Source organism: Urocitellus parryii, unplaced genomic scaffold (assembly GCF_045843805.1).
Source record: "Urocitellus parryii isolate mUroPar1 unplaced genomic scaffold, mUroPar1.hap1 Scaffold_182, whole genome shotgun sequence".
In the NCBI taxonomy this organism is placed as follows: domain Eukaryota; kingdom Metazoa; phylum Chordata; class Mammalia; order Rodentia; family Sciuridae; genus Urocitellus; species Urocitellus parryii.
In genome coordinates this window covers 55503-75268 of record NW_027552263.1, presented here as the reverse complement: position 1 = coordinate 75268, position 19766 = coordinate 55503, and the positions used below count along the sequence as shown (strand labels likewise).

Below are 19766 nucleotides of genomic sequence, written 5' to 3'. Positions count from 1 at the left end.
ATTCATTGAGGGCTAAAGTGAACCGATGCAAACCAACAAGGAGAGCTGTCATTTGCCTCAAACACAGGCTATAAAGACAGACAACAGGGTCCCATGATACCCCGGTTTCCACAATGCTACCTCAGGTACTGGTCGCCAGCTATTCTGACAAATGCTACATGATTAAGCTCTAAGCTCATTGTCCATAGAAACAATTATCCAACAGATACACCTTGACCTCTTCCACATGCAAGGCTTCACTGGGGTATGGTGTGAAGTACATGCTGGGGTAAAATTCCCACTGTCACAGAGTTGGTAGACCAGGGGCTACTTGGACTTGGAATATGATGCTTTCAGAAGACATTTCATTTAGAAGTCACTGGAACTTTAATATTGGCTAAGGTCCTTAGGATTCTGTGTGTTTAAAATTATAGACCTATTAAGGGTACTGTTAATTGGTACAGCCACTTTAGAAAATAATACAGCAATTCTTTACAACTTTAACTACTAGCAATTCTACTTCTGGGTGTATAGCTGAAAGCCTTCAAAAAATTAATTGAAAGAGATGCACCTATGTTCATGGCCCCAGTATGTTCACAATAGCCCAAAGATGAAAGCAACCCAAGCCCTTGGATGGATAGATGGATGGATGGATCAATAAACTGATCTGCACATGCACCACATGATCTGTGGACACATACATTGAAATACTACTTGGCCTTACAAAAAACCAAGTCCCACTCTACAACATCGACTATGGGAGACCATCCTTGCACATGACTGAGATTCCTCCCCAGCTGGGTGTGACTTGCTCAGTCACTTTTAATGTGGCAGAGCCTTCCCCACCCTTTTGGGTTTGAAAGATTGTCCATGTGGAGGTGTGTCTCACCACTGCCCCAAAGATTCAATCATCGCACCTGACCTTGCCACACTGCCCCCCTTGACCTTCATTGGATGGGATTTTCCCCGAAATTCTTTGTTCTCCAATAAAAGCCCTCTCCCTAGCAGGTGCGCTCTCTCTCTCTCTCTCTCTCTCTCTCTCTCTCTCTCTCTCTCTCTCTCTCTCTTGCATCTTCAGTAAAACCTGGCTGCCCCCCTTGGGGAGCTTGAGGCTGAGGGTTTGAGGAGCCATCCAGAAGCTGGTATAAAAGGAAAATGGTGTCTGTGTCTTTAATTTAAACTCCCTGAGGATTTTGCTGCATGACTAAACCTTTCATACCATCTGTGCTGGCCACAGACTAAAATGGATGAATGTTGAAGTCACTGAGTTAAGTAACATAAGACAGTTGCAAAAGGCCAAAGGCTGCATTCAGGCAATTATACCAGGCACCTTGAGTAGTGAAGTTCATGAAGCCCAAGTAGGATGGTTGGTTGCTGGGAGCATGGAGGAGGGAAGAATGGGAGAGAGTGTCTAGTGGGTGTGGAGCTTCAGTTTCTTAAGATGAAAGCATCCTGGAGGTGGATATTGGTGACAGATGCACAATAGTGTAAGTGTAATCAATGCCACTTAAACTGCACACTTAAAATGAGCAAATGATTACTTTTATGTTATGTGGATTTTACCACAACAATAACAGTTAATTGATGAATTCTGCACTTCAAGTGGGTGAATTGCATGGTATGTGATGTATTCCCCAACAAAGCTGTACAGTCCAAAAACTGTACACACACACACACACACACACACACACTCACACAAATATCCCTGCACTTGAAACATTAAAGCTTTCACTAAAGCTGACCAAAAAAAGCTAAAATATCTAAAATATTCATAGAGGAAAACTAAATGTTATTAATCAGAAAAATAACCAAATAAACCATCTGTAATCAGTAACTCACTTTCAACTATCTGGTAAGATTTATTAAACTATTTTATTCATTGGAAAATAAAAGCTGAATAGAAGCATTACAGTGGCTATTCTTACTGTTAGAAACTCATACCTGAAAATTACCTTGGGATCACAGCCACTTTATTCTAGGTGACTCTGAATGATAGCCCTTGAGATGTTCAGCTTCCCATGAGGGTGATTCCTTAAAAAGAGAGAAAGAGAGACATGAATGCTTTTATGCTTAATTATTGTTTTTTGAAGAAAAATCTTTAGTAAATGGGAGGGGAGACAAATTCCAGTATTAGGCATCCAGAAATGAGATAAAGAATCTCTAAACAATACATTTTAAAGGAATTATTGCTATAACTCTCTATCAACTGCTGAAATAATTTCATAAGTTTTAGGCCCCATTTATCTTACAGATTCTCCTTCATTTTTCCTTCTTTTCTTAATATTCACAGAATAATCTTTGGCATGACCTAGTATCTTCATGCAGTAGTTGGAATCAATCATAACTGTTTTCAATTCAGAAAGGAGTAATTTTTTTATACTTCCTTTAAAAAAAGAGAGAGGAGAAAACAATATAACTCAAAACTATTCAGTGTTGCTTGAAATTTAATCGCAGTACTTTTTTTAAAAAGTCTTCTTTTTGACATTTCATATCCATCTCTTTAGTCTGTCAATAACAATTATTAATTTCCAATTCAAATTCATGTTTACTTACCACACAGTTTTAATGGAACATTTGCTAAAATCTCATTAAATATTTATGAAGATATTCAGAAAACTCTGCAGTCTCAAAATTCAAGACAACATGCATCTTAAAAAGAATTTGAAAATGATTGTCAATAAGTAAATAATATAGAAAACATACCAAAAAATATATTGATTTCAGTATATAAACAACCAACTCTTGTTAATTAAACTGCATCTGCTTCTGAAAATGTGTAAGCTCTGCTATGCAACTCCTGCAACCTGCTTCTTCACTTAGAGAACCAGAGCTGAACCTACAAGAGCCAAGTCCTCCTAGCAGTGCTTCTTCTGCCTCAGTCATACGTTGAGAATCAGGGAAATAAAATCCAGGACTACAAAAGACAAAGCAATCAGGTTAGAGGACAGCTTATTCTGGAGCACATAATTTAGTTATATGAGTAAAACACAAAGTAGGAGCAGGATGGAAGTGTATTCAGAAAGTAAAAGAACATCCTTCCCTTACCAAAAAGCATTCTTACATGTTTCATCAGATCCTAAAGCAGTGAATGACCTTAAGGGAAAATAAAACCATAGTTTTTTTCAAAAAAAAAAAAAAAAAAAAAAACCTAAGGTGAAATTGATAGGATGGTCACCCACACATCAGTTCAAACTACAGGTACTGGATTTTATCTCAGTGTTAACAAAGAGTGGATCTGCTCATGTCTACAATCACTGGTGTAACAGATCTGGGTTTATTAAAGCACAAGTTTGGAAAAACCATGAGGTTCAGGAAATCATATTGCAGAGCAAGAGAAAACTAAAAATATCCAGACCCTGGACACTTGGGCACAGCATTCTTTTGAAAGTCCACTCCTGCAGACCTCAGAAGAAAATTTATGAGTAATTAGAACATCTAAATACAGTTCAAGATAACATAGTTGCTTAAAAAAGGAAAAAGTAGTGCAAGAAAAGACAGACACAATGAAGCAATCACCAACAATACACAAAGATTCAATTTTCTCTGCTCCCTCCCCAGCACCTCTTATTTTTCAACTTTTGGGCAGTGACCATTCTAACTACAGTGAGGTGATGGCCCATTGTGGTTTTAGTTTGCATTCTCTGATGATTAGTGACATTGAGCATCTTTTTTTTTATTCGACATGTACCTATTCGACATTTATAGGTCTTCTTTTGAGAAATGTCCATTTCAATCTTTTGCCCATTTTTTAAAAAATATCAAGTCATGTTTTCTTTCTATTGAGTTCTTTATATATTTTGGGTAATACACTTGTCAGATGTATGGTTGGCAAATACTTTCCCCCAATCTGTGGCTCCTCTCTTCACTTTGTTAATCATTTTCTCTGCTGTGAAGTTGTTTTTTTTTCCATTTGATGACATTCCATGTGTCTCTTTTTCTTTGGAATTATATCTGAAAGAATCATTGCCCTGATCAGTGTTATAGAACTTTTCCTCTTATATTGTCTCCCTGTGGTTTTATAGTTTCTGGTACATTTATCTTTAGTCCCTCTGGAGTTGATTGTTTTACCATAATATTTGTAATATGAAACTGTAATATATCCTTATTTGAAATTTCAAAAGGAGATATATTTTGCAGAATTTTCCAAATTTTTGGCTATGTGAGTCTATCTTGACTAGTGCATATTCATTATATAGCATAATGGGTTTCCTTGTGGCATATTCATATATATGTCACCTTTGAGTTGATCAGTGAATGTAATTGTTGATGAGGACCCAATTCATCCTTTTGTGTGTAGATACATAATTTTCCTAACAGCATTTATTGAAGAGATAGTCCTTCTCCCCTCTGAGTTCTTGGTACCTTTGTCCAAAAAAAAAAAATGACTGTAAATATGTGGGATTTCTATTCTGTTTCATTGTTTGTTTTATGCCAGTTTTATACTGCTGTGCTTTCTAGTACTTTGTAGCATATTTTGAGGCCAGGTAATGTGATGCCTCCAGCTCTGTCATGCTTACTCAGGACTTATTTGGCTGGTCACAGTTAGTTGTAGTTTTAATTGAATTTAAAACATTTTTTTCATTGTGTAAAAATGCAAATGGAATTTTGATAAAGATTGTGTTGAACTTGTAGGTGTTTGGAGTAATATACTTATTGTACATTAAGCCTTCCAATCCATGAATGAGGCATGTCTATTTGTGTCTTCTTTAATTTCTTTCATCAACGTATTGTAGAATCAGTGTACAAGTCTCTTGCCTCCTTAGTTTATTCCTAGATAATTTATTCTTTTTGAAGCTATTGTAAATGGTATTATTTTCCTTTCAGATAATTTGTTATTAGTACATAGAAATGTGACGGCTCTTTGTTTATTTGTTTTTTTTTTTTTCTCTTTTTTTTTTTTTTTATTGGTCGTTCATAACATTACATAGTTCTTGATACATCATATTACACGGTTGATTCACGTGGATTATGAACTCCCGCTTTTACCCCGTATACAAATTGCTGTATCACATCAGTTTCCCTTCCATTGATTGACATATTGCCTTTCTAGTGTCTGATGTATTCTGCTGTCTGTCTTATTCTCTACTATCCCCCCTCCCCTCCCCTCCCCTCCCCTCCCCTTTTCTCTCTCTACCCCTTCTACTGTAAATCATTTCTTCCATTTGTATTATCTTGTCTTACCCCTCCTTTCCTCTTATATGACATTTTGTATAACCCTGAGGATCGCCTTCCATATTTGTTTTTTGATCCTACAACTTTTCTAAATTCATGTATTAGTTCTACCAGATTTTTGTGGTGTATGTGAGTTTTTTTAATATATTTATTTTTTTTATTTATAGGTGGCATTGCATAAATCAATGCCACTATGGGTCTATGAACAATATGTAGGGCTAAAGATATATGTTTACAAATAAATAGAATTCATCACCAATAGGCATTTAATGAGCATTCCTTAGGTGCCAGGCCCTATTTTTAAAATATTTAATAGTGACAGTGGCTGGCTTGCCACGAACCCCACAGGAAGATCCTTGCAAGGGGCCTTCCACTTAGTCCAGGGCTGCTAGCCATCGTGGCAGCAGCCGTGGACCACAAAGGTCAGAGGAAAGGAGGGAGCCAGCCTGGCATATGGAGGAACAGCCAAGCAGATCCAAGACAACACGTCTTCCCTGACCTAACTGATCACTCAGTGGGCATGCCTCACTTTCAGGGCAGCGGGGACAGCCACTGCACTGCCAACCTTGGCTCAGCGTTTGGCTTCAAGGTACCAATGCCGCCTGGCTTCCCGGAAAACATGAGCAAGCTGAAAAGCCTGCTGACCCAGGTTCATGCCAAGGACTCAACATGGCCCTGCATAAGGCCACACCGCAATCGCTGTCGCACAACCTGCTGCCCAATCTGCTGCCCGTCACCTACAAGCATGTCTAGGAGACAGATGGCTTCAGCCTTGGAGTGTTCCTGCTGGAGAGCTGAACGTCCATCCCACTGCACAACCACCCTTGCGTGCACAATAAGCTCAAGGTCCTCTATGGCACGTGCACATCAGCTGTACTGACAAGTTGGAGGCGGAGAGCGGGCAGCAACCACTATCTGTGCTTTGAGAGCAATAGATCGCCCCCGCTTCAGGCCCTAGAGTGAGAGGCAGTCGGTCAGGAGTGCTGGCACTTTATGGCTGAGTACACTGAAGTCAGCGGCCTCTGCATCCTCACGCCTCACTGGGTCAAGCTGCAACAGATTTACGTGGTAGACAGACACGCTGCTGCCTTCCTGGACATCCTGGCCCCACCCTACAACCCGGAGGGATGGCTGTGACTGCCACTATTACCATATCGAAGGAGGCCTCTGGCTTTGCCAATGACCTGCCCTGAGAGGTGTGGCTCCTGTAAATCCCTCAGGCTGGAGACTTCTGGTTCTAGGGGGAGCCCTATCCAGGTCTCCAGGTCTTCCCTTGAAGCAAATGGCGCCCTGGAACGTTGGGCAGAAGACATGCCCTACCCTTATCAGCCTGGCTGGCTGTGGCCCTGCACAAAAGCTCTCTCTCTCTTTCTCCCCCACCCCCCATCTTGGGTATTGGATTTACTGAAGTGAGCAGCAGCTGATTGCTCTGCAGGTTGTGAAGCAGGGGTGTCTGGACTACAGACACTGGCTATGATTTTGGGGGTGGGGTAGGAGGGAGGCTAGGTTTCCTGTACTTTTATTGCCACTGGGGCTTTAATTTGTGAGAGTGGGCAAGGGACTCTGAAAGCTCTTCAACCTAGAGCCATAATGAAAATATTCTTCCTTGGTAACCCATTCTGTACAGAAAATACTAAATGATTATCTTAATCCCAACCCTTTGGTAAATAGGATTTGTTTTTAGCTGCTGCCATTTTAACCTTTTGATCCTCATAGTTTTAACTTATTGACTGAGCATGATCCAGTGGTTTGAAGTGTTTGTAGTTCAATTCATTGTTACAGAGGAAATTCTAAGAGTTGAGCTACTTTGAAAGTGCGTTGTCTTGTCTAATTAAGTCCCTGTAAAAAGTCAATCATCTTTTCAGAATTTGGGTATCACTGTAAAAACAACTATGCATGTCAAGGACAAGATTTATTATCTTTCTTCATCTTGCCCAGTAGCCACATCTGGTTTACCCCGGCAGACATCTACTAAGTAATCACCTGTATATCTCAGTGACAGTTGGTCATTTAGGGCTCATCTTCCCCCAAGAATCTCCAGATCTGTGAGTTGAGCAGGTCTCTTGTTGCAGATTCACCTTAAATGCAAAGACCATGTTATCCTCAAGTGACATTTTTTCCTTGTCTCAATGTACTTTAAGAGTTGATAGTGTAATCCTGTGTTTTCTAACCAGAAGATTCAGAGAACCTAAATTGGTTATGCTTCCAAACAACTGAATGTAAAACACCTCTAGCCAACTGTTGAATTCCATGCCCCTGTTTATTTCCAGTATCTTTCTGTAAAAGAAGGCAAATATTGTTTTGATGACTGTTTCATATTATCCCAGGAACTCTACTGTTCCAGTGGGCTATGGTTCTAGCTGGTTTGCTAGAAGTGTTACCTCAACCTTTATCCTCAAATAATAGTGTGCTGTAAATTTGTTTCATCTGATGTGGATTTCCGTAGGAAGGAGTAGAATGAAGAAGTGGAAGGAATGGTTGGTCTAGCCTAAAGAAAAAAATAAATAGCTGTATTACTAGCTATTTAGGGCACCAAAACTTAGGATAAAGTATTTCCTGCACCCAACTCCTGAAATAAACAGTTGTGCTATCTATAGCTTTATTTTTGTCCTTTTTGTAGGCAGAGAAACTTTACCTTATGTACAAATGTATTAACACCATTTACTTAAGCCACAGAGCACTATTTGCCTCCTTTTACTATTTATAGGATTCTTTTTTTTTCACATAACTTTTCATAAAACCAAACTGTAGAAATAAACACATTAAAATTTGTGCAGCTGTCATCTAAGCCCTCTTGATTGACTTGCTCATGTGGCAGTAGAGTTCTAATATTCATAATAAAGTGATTTACTACTATTGTTGAAAAGTGTTGCCTCTATAAGGGAACAATATGTGCCTTTCCCTCTTGATGCATACTAGGTTACAGAGACCCAGAGTAAATAAGTATTTTTCCCAATTTTTAAAATAGTATGAAAAAGCAAATTCTTGGAGAGTGATTTTTTTCCCTTAAATGGAAAAGATGCCACACCACATGCCACTAAAAACCTTTTGCAAATCCTGACACAGGCATACATCATGCATTTCCTCAAGGGCTGCAAAAATTACCTTATTGTAGTTTTCCTGGTAGTGTGGGTTAAAAAGCCTTGAGGGCAATCTGAAGCAGCTCTTCAGGCCTTTCAGTTTGATATAAGTTTTAGGTATGCAAATGCTGATTTTCTTAGAAAACTTCACTAAATAAAATTTATTCATAGCACAATAATGTGCATAATTATCAGTCACATACTGTTGTAAATTACATTGTAGCAAAAAGTTGATTAATATACAAGGGTTTTTAATAGTATTGTAGTGTTGCACATATTACAATGCAATCTGGAGTACATTAACCTATAGAAACACATCATGGAAATTGAACAGCAATAAAGAATTATGAAAGACTTAATTACAAAAAAGTGTTAACATTCTCAATTATAAGCAATTTGTAAGAAAAAAGCTTAAGATGCTTTTCAAAGGAATAAATTATTCCAGTCCAAAATGGCAATATAATCTATATGTGGTTTAGTCTAATGAGAAAAAGGAAGATTTTGGTTCACTAATAACTTCTGAGTAAATTAATGGTGAAAAATGTAACATTTTAATGAGACATTACAGAGAGAATATGCTCATTACAAAGTAAATGTGGTGCAGAAAAACTCTTGCATCTCTACGCATAAACTGTTAGTCAAGACTGACTAAGTGTGCTGCTACTGTATTTCCATATAATTCTGTAATATAGATTGATTTTGTAGGAACTATGGCATAAAAATAATCTTTCCCCTAGGAAAGACTAGTGAGCAAACAACATTAATTCCTTTTTTTCTTTTGAATAATAAATGCAATAATTGCTTATTATCGATGAGAGGCATCTAAATACTTTTGAAGATTTAAAATTCCCTAATCTTGGCAGTGACTGGTTATATGAATGCAGAATATTATGTACCTACATAGGATTTTGAGGTTTTTTTTTTTACTGTGTTTGATGGGTTGAATTTACACTTGCTGCTTTTAATTAATGGAAATAATAGTATGTTTTATCAACAGGAGTGAGCATTCCATGTCTCTCACTATGTGATGCCTTGCATCATCTTTAAATCTACAATCAAAAAGGCCATAAACAAATGTGAGCCTTTGAGTTGGACTTTTATAACCATGAGCCAAATTAAACCCTTTAAAAAAGAAAAAAAATACTGCTATTAAGGTGTATTGTTTTTAGGATAACAGGAAATGAGTACATGTACTGTCCAAAAAACATATCATTATATAATAAATTATATAAAGTATTAGATATTATAACAATAGGAATACATTAAATTTATAGAAATATATACACTAATACACCCAATCAACAAAGAAATAAATCACATTTTCCCTCAAGTGTACACAAAATATTTTTTTTAGGACAGATTGTATGTTAGGTTCCCCCCCAAATTTAAAAAATTTAAGAACATTGACACTGTATATAGTGTATGTTTTTTGACTACAGTTGAATGAAACTAGAAATTAATAAAGAAATGAAAAATGGGAAAATTTATAACTATGTAGAAATTAAACAACATACTCCTGAACAAAAAAATGAAGCAAATAAGAAATCAGAATGTGTAGTAGAATGTATCTTGAGAGAAATGAAAATCAAAACCCAACTCAGAAACTTAAGAGAAGTAGCAAATTTTGTTAGAATAAGTAAATTCAAAAAATCTACAAAAATAAATGAGAGCTTACACAGCCTACCTAATGGTATTATTATGATCTTTTTTTTTTTTTTTGCAGTGCTGGTGATAGACCCAAGAGCCTCACATATTCTGGAAAACCACTCTATACTGAGCAACATACCAGGAAAATAGGAACGAAGTCATTAAAATACAAAATAAATACAATTGAGCACTAATAAATAAAAGGGTGAATTATAAAATAATAGAGAAAAAGTCAACAACCAGTGAGAATATTTTTTCTTAGAAAGGTAAGCCAAACTAATAAAAATTACTTAGATTAAAATAAAAATCAGAAAAGAGAATACTCAAATAAATTAAATCAGAAATCAACAAGAAAACATTCTAATTGATTCCACAAGGGAAAAATCATGCAGCAAAGATTACTATGAGGTTAAGGAAAATATGCAACAATAAAGATGACCTAGAAGAAAATGATAAATTTCTAAAAGCATACAACTTACTAATATTGAAGTATGAAGAAATAGAACATGCCTGTAATAGGTAAGGGATCTAAATAAGTTAGATCACTAAATAAGTTAGATCCCTAAATAAGTTAAAAACATAAATCCCAAGACCAGACCAATTAACAGGTAAATTCTCCTATTTTTTAAATATGCCAATTCTTTAATTTAAACTCTTCTTGAAAAGTGGAAATAAGATATCACAATTAATTTTATGAGTACAGCATTATCCTGATACTAGTATTAGACAATTGTATTAAAACAAGATAAAATTACAGGTTAATATCCCTTATTAAAATAGATGTGACTCACTCAAAGAATAACAGCAGAAAGTTATCTAATAGTATATTGAAAGATCACACAAATGCTCAAATCAATTAACATGATATATCACATTTAAATAAATACATGATTAGGAAAGAATCTAAATAGATGTAGAGAAAAAATTTACAAAAATTAGCATATTTTCATGGCAAAAAATCTCATAATAAACGTAGTAAGTAGAACTTCAATTCAATATAATCAAATCAGTATATGCAAAGCCCACAGCTAATATTATAATCAACAATAAAAAAATACAAAGCTTTTCTTTTAATATTAGGAGCAAGACAATGAGGCCCACCTTTATCACTTTTCTTCCATATAATACTGGTAGTATTATTCAGAGAAATAGTGGACGAAAAGGAATAAAAATATCTGCATTGTAAAGAACTGAAAATATCTCTGTTTTCATATGACTTAATCTTACATGTAGATTCCTCCTAATGAGTCTACAAATAATTTTGTCAAAATAAGTAAATCCAGTAAGTTTACAAGATATGAAATCAACAAACAAAATTCAGTTACATTTCATATGCTAACAATAAACTTTAAAAGCAAAAAAATTAAATATCATTTACAATAGCATCAAAAACAGTAAGATAATTCAGAGTCAACTTAATTAAAAGGTGAAAATTGTACACTGAAAACTATGAAATATAGATAAAAGAAATTAAAGCAGGTACAAATAAAATAAACATCCTGTGATTTTGTTTTAAGAGTTGATATGGTTAAAATATCTCTAACACCCGAAGTAGTTTTTAAATTCAATAGTATCCTCCACACAATGCCAATGGCCTTTGCTGTGGACATAGCAAAGGCAACATTTATTTTTACATTAATCCATATAAAACCACAAAAGCCACAAGGAGCCAAATTAATTTTGACAGTGAATAATGTTGAAGGAGGCATCACAATTCTTGATTTCAAAATATACTACATAATTTATTAAAATGTTATTTTACTTACATAATGACATATATATGGAACATTGAAACAGATAACTTAGAAATAAAACACACATATATGCCAAATGAACTTCAAAACAATGAAAATGAAATTACAGAATTAAAGAAAATAACTTCAAAACACATACCCAATAAAGGATTAATATCTAAAATATATTTTTAAAATTCTACAATAAGAATAACAACCACTCAATAAAAACATGTGCCAAGCTCTTTTATTTTCCAACCTATGCTTTTGACCCCTTTGTCAAGAATCAAATGAATATATACATGTTGGTTTTTCTCTGTGTCTTGAATTCTAGTCCATTGATTTCTGTGTACACTTTAGCAATTACCATGCTTCTTATTGTTGTTGTTGTTTTATGTCTCTTCAGTGTAATTTGAAATGAGTATTTGGATTCCTCCAGCATATTTTTTTTGCTTAAGACTTTTAGATTATTCTTGAAGATAACTTCAATTTAGATTGCTTGAGCTTCACATGTTCTCATCCTTCCATAGGCTACCTTGTCCAGGCTTGCAATATTCTAAGGGTCAGGGTGAGAATTAAAGCATGGGAAGAATTGAAACGAACTTGAAACTAATACCACATTAAGTTTCTTGAATTTTGTGTTTTAAACCTCGTCACAAGAGCAAATAGAGTGATTATTTTCACCACAAGAAACATTATTTAACAGTCAAAAATATGACCGAACTCAAAGTTTGTTGAAAGAATATTATAAAAAAAAGGACTTAATTGCTAGGTGGTGACATGGCTTCTTTTACTTAGCACAATATCTTCGGAGTTCATTCCTATAATTGTAAGTGGCAGGGGACCTCATCAGTCATGGGCAGGCAAATGATCACGTTGCCACTACCAGATTATGGAAAATTACGCAACAAAACAGATGACCTAGAAGAAAATGTCAAATTTTTAAAAACATGCAGCTTACCAATCCTGAAGTATGAAGAAATATAATATGCCAGTAATAGGTAAGGGAACTAAATAAGAAATGACAACCAGTTAAAAAGACAAAGCCTGCAGCTTTGCCCCTGCCATTTTTGGCACGAGTTATTTAGTACCCAGCAATGCATTGGCCAGAACTGCAGTCCTCCCACGAGTTGAAGCCAGGAGGACTGTGAGCACTCTCTAGGCTCCAAACAGCAAAAGGTGTGCATCAACCCCAACCGCTTCCTCCAGGGGACTGCAGGGCTGCCTCCTGTGCTCTGGCCAAGACAGGGAATGCTTCCAACAGGACCGCCACCTGGGCAAGTTCTGCTGCACCTCCCTGCAGTGGAAGCAGCTCCTGCAACACGAGCCATCCTTCCATCTCCAGGGTGCTCTCTTTTCTGCTCTGCCCCACTACCCACCACGTGGCCCAGCCCCAATATCGCTGAGCACAGCCCCACCCTCGAGTCACAGTTGCACGCAGCACACACGCACAGACACAAGCCCAGATGCACGCATGCACAGATGCACCACAAACTGCTTCTGCAGAGTGGGTTTTCCGCAGCCTAGAAGTGTCTGGCAGATGGTGGAGAAGCACATGTCTTCAATTTGTTGAGGTCCTTCCTGCTGAAGGATGCTTGATCTGCTCTGCTCCTGGCCATGCAGCTTTGTCGCCATCTGAGAAGATGTCCCTGCCATCCTTTCCACATCCCAGTTCCTAGTGAGGATGTGGGGCCTCCCATAAGGGCAGCCTGGTGCTCACCACTGCACTCCTGTTGGCCATTGTGGATCTGGGAGGAGAGCCTCAAGTAGGGAGAGTGCCAGTGTGTTCAGCAGCTTGTGGGGTGCAACCCCGGCTGGAGTGGCATCCTGGGACCAGAGCTGGCTGGGGTAGTACATGGGGAGGAGGCGAACTGTGTCTCTCCCTGCAAGGTCGTTCATGGAGGGGTGACCTGCTTAGGCCTGTGGGGGATGGGACCCTGGCTGAAGAGTTCTTAGGGAACCAGGAGCAGAGTTGGGAAGGAACTCAGTGGGGAAGGAAGTGGTTGAAGTAGGAACCCCATGGGTTAGGAGCTTGGTAGGGTAGAGCAGGGGAGGGGACATACTGTGCCTGTCCTGGGAGGCAGTGACTGAAGGGGTGACCATGTGGGGCAAGGGCCCTTGCTGGAGATTTTAGGGGACCTGAGCTGGGTGGGGTAGTGCCTTGGGAGGAGGTGCACTGTGCCTGTTGCTACTAAGTATTGCCTCCTAATGTCTCTGCGCAAAGCCCTGCCCTCACGCACAGGTGCATGCATGACTCACACAAGCCTGGGTGGGCATATCACAAACTGCTTCTGTGCCATGTGTGTGTTTCCAGGTATGCAGAAGTCGCCAGCAGACCATGAAGAAGCATGTTCCTTCAAGTCCTAGAGATCCTTCCTGCTGGACCCTGGAGGAGAGCCTCAGGTAGGGAGGGCTTCAGTATCCTCAGTGGTATGTGATGTATGGCCCTGGTTGGAGATGTGTTGGGGAACCAAAATGGATGGGGTAGGTGCTAGGTGAGGGAGTGTGTGAGGAGGGGGCACAATTTTCAGTTGCTGTGAAGTGGTGCCTGGAGAGGGTGCTCATGCTGAGGCCTGTGGGGGCACTGCCCTGGCTGAATAGGCATCAGGGGACTGGAGATTCAAGGTGAGGTAAGAGCTGGGTAGGGTAGTTTGTGGGGAGGGACCGCACTGTGCTTGTACCTCTAAGGCGATGCTTGGAGAGAATGCTTTTGCTGAGGCCTGGGGGTGCAAAGCCCTCACTGGAGAGTTGTCAGGGCACCAGGTGCTGGAGGGGGTACTGTATGAGAAAGGCGCAAACTGTGCCTTTCCCTGTGAAGTAATGCCTAAAGTGGATGCTTGTGTTTAGGCCTCTAGGGGTGAAGCCCTGGCTGGAGAGGCATTGGGGGACCAGAGCTAAGTCAAATAGGAGCTTAGTGAAATGCTTTGAGGTGTATGTTGTCCAGTGCGTCGTACTCATGCCTCATGAAAACTTGATTATCAGTTGGTTTTGTCTTAAAATGGAAAATAAACTGTACCTGAAATTTGTCTGATGTCTTCTGATGACATTTTGCTCTGTTGAGACATGCATTTATAATAATATGTCTTTGTAATAACACATATTTCATGTCAATTTTTGTTCATACAACCAGTTATAGTCAGAAAAAATGTTTTTTTTTTCAGTTCATAATTTGTAATGTTTTCCAGCTAAAGTGGAATTGAATATTTCTCTATGTGTGTGTTTGTATACATATACATGCATGACTATGTGTGTGCATATATATGTATATATTATGTATAATTTATATATATATATATATATATATATATATATATATAGAGAGAGAGAGAGAGAGAGAGAGAGAGAAGTACAGAAAGACTATTTTTATATTAGGTAAATTAATTTGTATTTGTATGGGTACTCTGGTGTATTTTTGCTATAAAATTTGAACTTAAAAATGAAGTATCTGATATTAAATAGTTAATAAAGAGAAAAATGAAATAAACCAAAAAATGAAAGTTGGGAATGTATGGTCTTCTGCTACACTAATTATTCTGTAACTGAACTTTGAATATCAGATATTTATCAGATAATATCAGTAACACAGTGAGACTGATGATGTGGCAAGACCATCACTATGAAATGTATTTGAGAAATTCAGATTATCAGCTGTGTTTTCCTTTTATTCTTTTAATCTTAGTTTTTTTCACTCTTTGCAAAGTATAAACTATCACAACCTTCTTTGCTCATCTACTATAGCTACCAAAATAATTTGTTTAGACAACTCATATTCTTCAATAGGTTAAACGTTTGAGAAAAATGTTTTCAACTGTTTTTATGTTATTTACATTTCTGTGATTTTTTCATTTTTAATTAGAACACATGTAATGGGACGTAATATCTCTATATTTCAATGTTGAAAATTTTAAAGGTCTGAATCATAGTACTTGTTGTAATACAGAGCTATATACATACCAAATAATAATAGTAATTTGAAAAGATAGAACATAATGACAATTAAACAGGAGGATTGCAAGTTCAAGAGCAGCGTCAGCAACTCTGTGAGACCCTTTATCAAAAATTGTTCCATCTGTATCACTGAAATAAAATGTTGTGGATCTAACCAGTGGTATAGCTCCCCTGGGTTCAGTGTCCAGTGTTTGAGAAGAAATGAATAAAAATAAATGAAAAAAGAACGAATGAGTTGATAACAGTTTCATGAAATAAACATGTATTTTCTAAGGTAACCTATTAAAGGTTGTTTTTCTTTTTATTTAGGTGTAACAAATAAAAGAATGAGGTTATTTTGTCCTAATGATAATATTATAAAAACTCATAAAACTTATTTTGATAATTTTATATTACTGAAAAATTGGAATATTACTTCAATTATTTATATTTCTCTGTGTTAATAACTAGTTGCCAGCTAGTTATATCTAGTGTATAGTGGGCATGGTTCTGCCACCATTCTTTGACAATATCAATTATTTAATCATAATAATAACTAGTTTCCAGCTAATTATATCTACTGTATAGTAGGCATGGTTCTGCACCATTCTTTGATAATATCAATTATTTAATCATAAATATGGCTTAAGAATCCTAATCTTAGGAGGCTTACTGAGGCTGGAGTGTGAGTGGCAAATATTGAATATGAAAATAATAACAAGGACTTTGGAAAATGTTTATTTTTTCTCTCTCTTTCTCTGATTAATGTGGGAATCTATCTATATGTCTATTCATTTCTTTAGAAAGAGATTTGATTGGATATTGAAAAGGCAACTTGATATTATTGGTTTTTATATGACAAGAGAGGAAACAGTCCCCTTGTCCTCTATGAAGAACCAGAAGATGTGTTTTCTTTCTTTAAAAAAAAAATATATATATATATATATATATTAAGTTTTATTTTTTATTTATTTATTTTTTTCTCATTTTTTTATTATTAGTTGTTCAAAACATTACAAAGCTCATGGCATCTTTGATATAAGGAGAGCAACTAAGAACAGAATAGGGGGGAAGAGCATGAGAAGAAGATCACCATTAAACAGGGACGAGAAGGGGGAGGGAAAGAGAGAGAGAAGGGAGATTGCATGGTAAAGGAAGGAGACCCTCATTGTTATACAAAATTACATATAAGAGGAAGTGAGGGGAAAGGGGAAAAAAACAAGAGAGAGAAATGAATTACAGTAGATGGGGTATACAGAGAAGATGGGAGGGAAGGGGAGGGGGGATAGTAGAGGATAGGAAAGGCAGCAGAATATAACAGACACTAGTATGGCAGTATGTAAAATAATGGATGTGTTACCAATGTGATGTGTTTTCTTTCATGTCATGTCATTAAGATCTGAACCATTTGCTATTTTGGAGCTGAGGAAATTTACTTATTTTCTTTCTGTTCCTATTTCTCTATCTCAAAGGTAGCAATAAATATAGCAGCTTGTTTATAATATTTTCCAATAGTTTTAAATAAATGATGTGGAGACAGTTGTAGACATATGCAGACAGTGCCCCAGAAAAATAACAGTGACTCTTGCCACTGTCATTCATCTCATGGTCCTTTATTGTCATATTACAACAGTGCTGGAGGATCATAGAGATTTAATCCCTGACAGTGTCATTGATTCTCTGTGATCTAAATTGTGACAGATAATCTTTCTGAGTCTGGTTTGTCATAAATCAGTTGGTGATGAATGGTTCATTTCCTGCACAGATGTTTGACAAATTTTTTTCATTGTTCGTACACTGTTGGGTGACATTCTTAGAATGCATTCAGCTGCAGTTATTTTAAATGTTATTACTAACAGGCTCCCGAATTGTCTCCATGACACCTATCTTCTGAAGCTTTTCCTATTATTTTCAGTTACATCAGAAATTTCCTTATAAAAATAAATTTACTCTTGTCACATTACTTCAGATGTACCTTTAAGATAAAAATAAAAACAAATAAGAAACTAACATAAATATAATGAATTTCTTTTTTTAGTCAATAGCTAAACATACTATAGAAGTTTCCTAATTTAGTTCTTCCAGTGATTCTTCAATGGAAGTGATTGTTTTCCCAATTTTAAGTGCTGAGGAGACTGTTAGAAGTAAAATGAATCATGTTCTAACAGCATCATCTTCTCTTTCTTATTGAGACTTAATGAAGAATCTATCAGTGATTTTCTGCTCCTTGAAACTTAGAACTTAACATACTTTTATGCACTGAAAATAAATACTAAAAACAAACAAAATGTCATGTTATACATCTTTGTTAAGGTAATAGCATAATAAAAACCCTATGTATCAGCAGTCTGATATAAGAAAAAAATCTTTTTAATATTTGCATCAATATTTCTGGAAATAATTTGAAAAAGTGATCTAAGGTATTTGAAAAAAAGCTATAACACTTCACTGAAATAAATAGCACTGTTATTGTTTTTGAGGAAATCATAATATCAGGATATGGTGAATTAAAAATAATTTTTAAGGTTAAGCTATAATGGATAATACTTAAATAGTTTAAATTTAATGAAAAAATTTGTATAGGATGCATAAGTATGATCAAGCATAACTAATCATAATAGAGATACCTGTAAAATAAGGGTAGTTCTACCAAATATTTAACTGTATCATGATAGTATAAAAAACATTATATTGTGGACACAAGCTAGCAGATCTATTATATGAGAATAACACTGGATAACTAGAAAATTTCTAATTCTTTTGAAAATGAATTTGATAAATTAATTGTAGAACTTGAAATTTTTTAGTATTAAGTTCATTTCTAGAAATCTTGCCTGCAGTTACATTTAAAAAGTGTGATATTTTATAATGAGCACATATATTATAAGTTAAGCAGTAGAACATATTGTGTGTTCAAGTTCCTACAGGCATGACATTAAGCACTTTAAAGCAGAAGAACAAGTTGTAGGTAAATTCTTCTCAGTGACATTATCACCTGTATCTTTAGTAGAACTGCATAAGCATCTCAATAAAGTTTAGAATCAATGCACAATTAATGAAGACTGCCAGTAATTTTTATGTAATTTTTCATCTACCATCTTTAAAAATGTAATTAATATATAATTTGCCTACAATAAACATAATATTAGCATTTCAACTATTTTGCAGAAATGTGATTCCTGTCTCATCACAGTGAAAACTTTAATAAATTTAGTATAGTCCTTAAAATATTTATTATAAATATTAGTTTACTGGCAATTTTGTACATAAAATATTTTATTCTACAATAGATTTTGGAAAAATAAAGCATAAAAATTATCATAAATCTTTGGTAATTATAATAAGTTAGAAAAGCCGCTATGACATCAATAATAAATCATGGCAAGACATTTAAAAACACTGATTGTTTTAGAAAACCAAAAATAATTCTGTTTAAAATACAGTGCAAAATAAGTACTTTATTTTTTAATTTTTTTTTTTAGTTATACATTACAGTAGAATGTATCTTCACATATTATACATTCGTAAAGTATAAGTATAACTACCTATTCTTGTGGTGGTAAATTATGTAGAGTTACTCTGGTTGTGTATTTATATATAAACATAAGAAAGTGATTTCCAATTTATTTTACTATTTTTAAAATATTTTTTTTTAGTTGGACACAATATCTTTATTTATATATTTTCATTTATTTATTTTTTTAGTGTGGTGCTGAGGATCACACCCAGGGCCTCACATGGGCTAGGCGAGCACTCTACTGCTGAGCCACAACCCCAGCCTGTATTCTACTGTTTTTATTTACTTTTATATAATCCCAAAGCAATGACAACATAGACATAGAAGATAATAAAATAAATAAGGAGGATAAAATATCACCATAAAAATCTATTAACTACAAATTAAGGGTTTTTTAATATTTGAAAAAATATAAGAAATCAACAAAAGTTGAAAAGTAAAGTAATAAGTTCTTTTTAATCAGTAATTTAAGTTCAAATAAACTATTTTGAAAAACTAATAAGAACCCAACGTGTGACTAACAAGATTAAACCTAAAAATATATTAACTATGTCAGATGTAAGTCTACAGAAAATTCTCTTCAAATATAAGCTCACAAATAGAGTAAAAATAAAAGGATAAAACAAATGTTACATTCAAAATTGCAAAGATGACAATAATTATGCAAATAAGAGACAGAGTGTAATATTATATAAATAATATTATATAACA

General features: G+C 35.6%; 1 pseudogene; it reads left to right on the top strand.

Moving 5' to 3' along the window:
• Nucleotides 1–113: 113 nt before the first annotated feature.
• Nucleotides 114–6428, top strand: LOC144251736 (2-aminoethanethiol dioxygenase-like; annotated as a pseudogene).
• Nucleotides 6429–19766: the final 13338 nt, after the last annotated feature.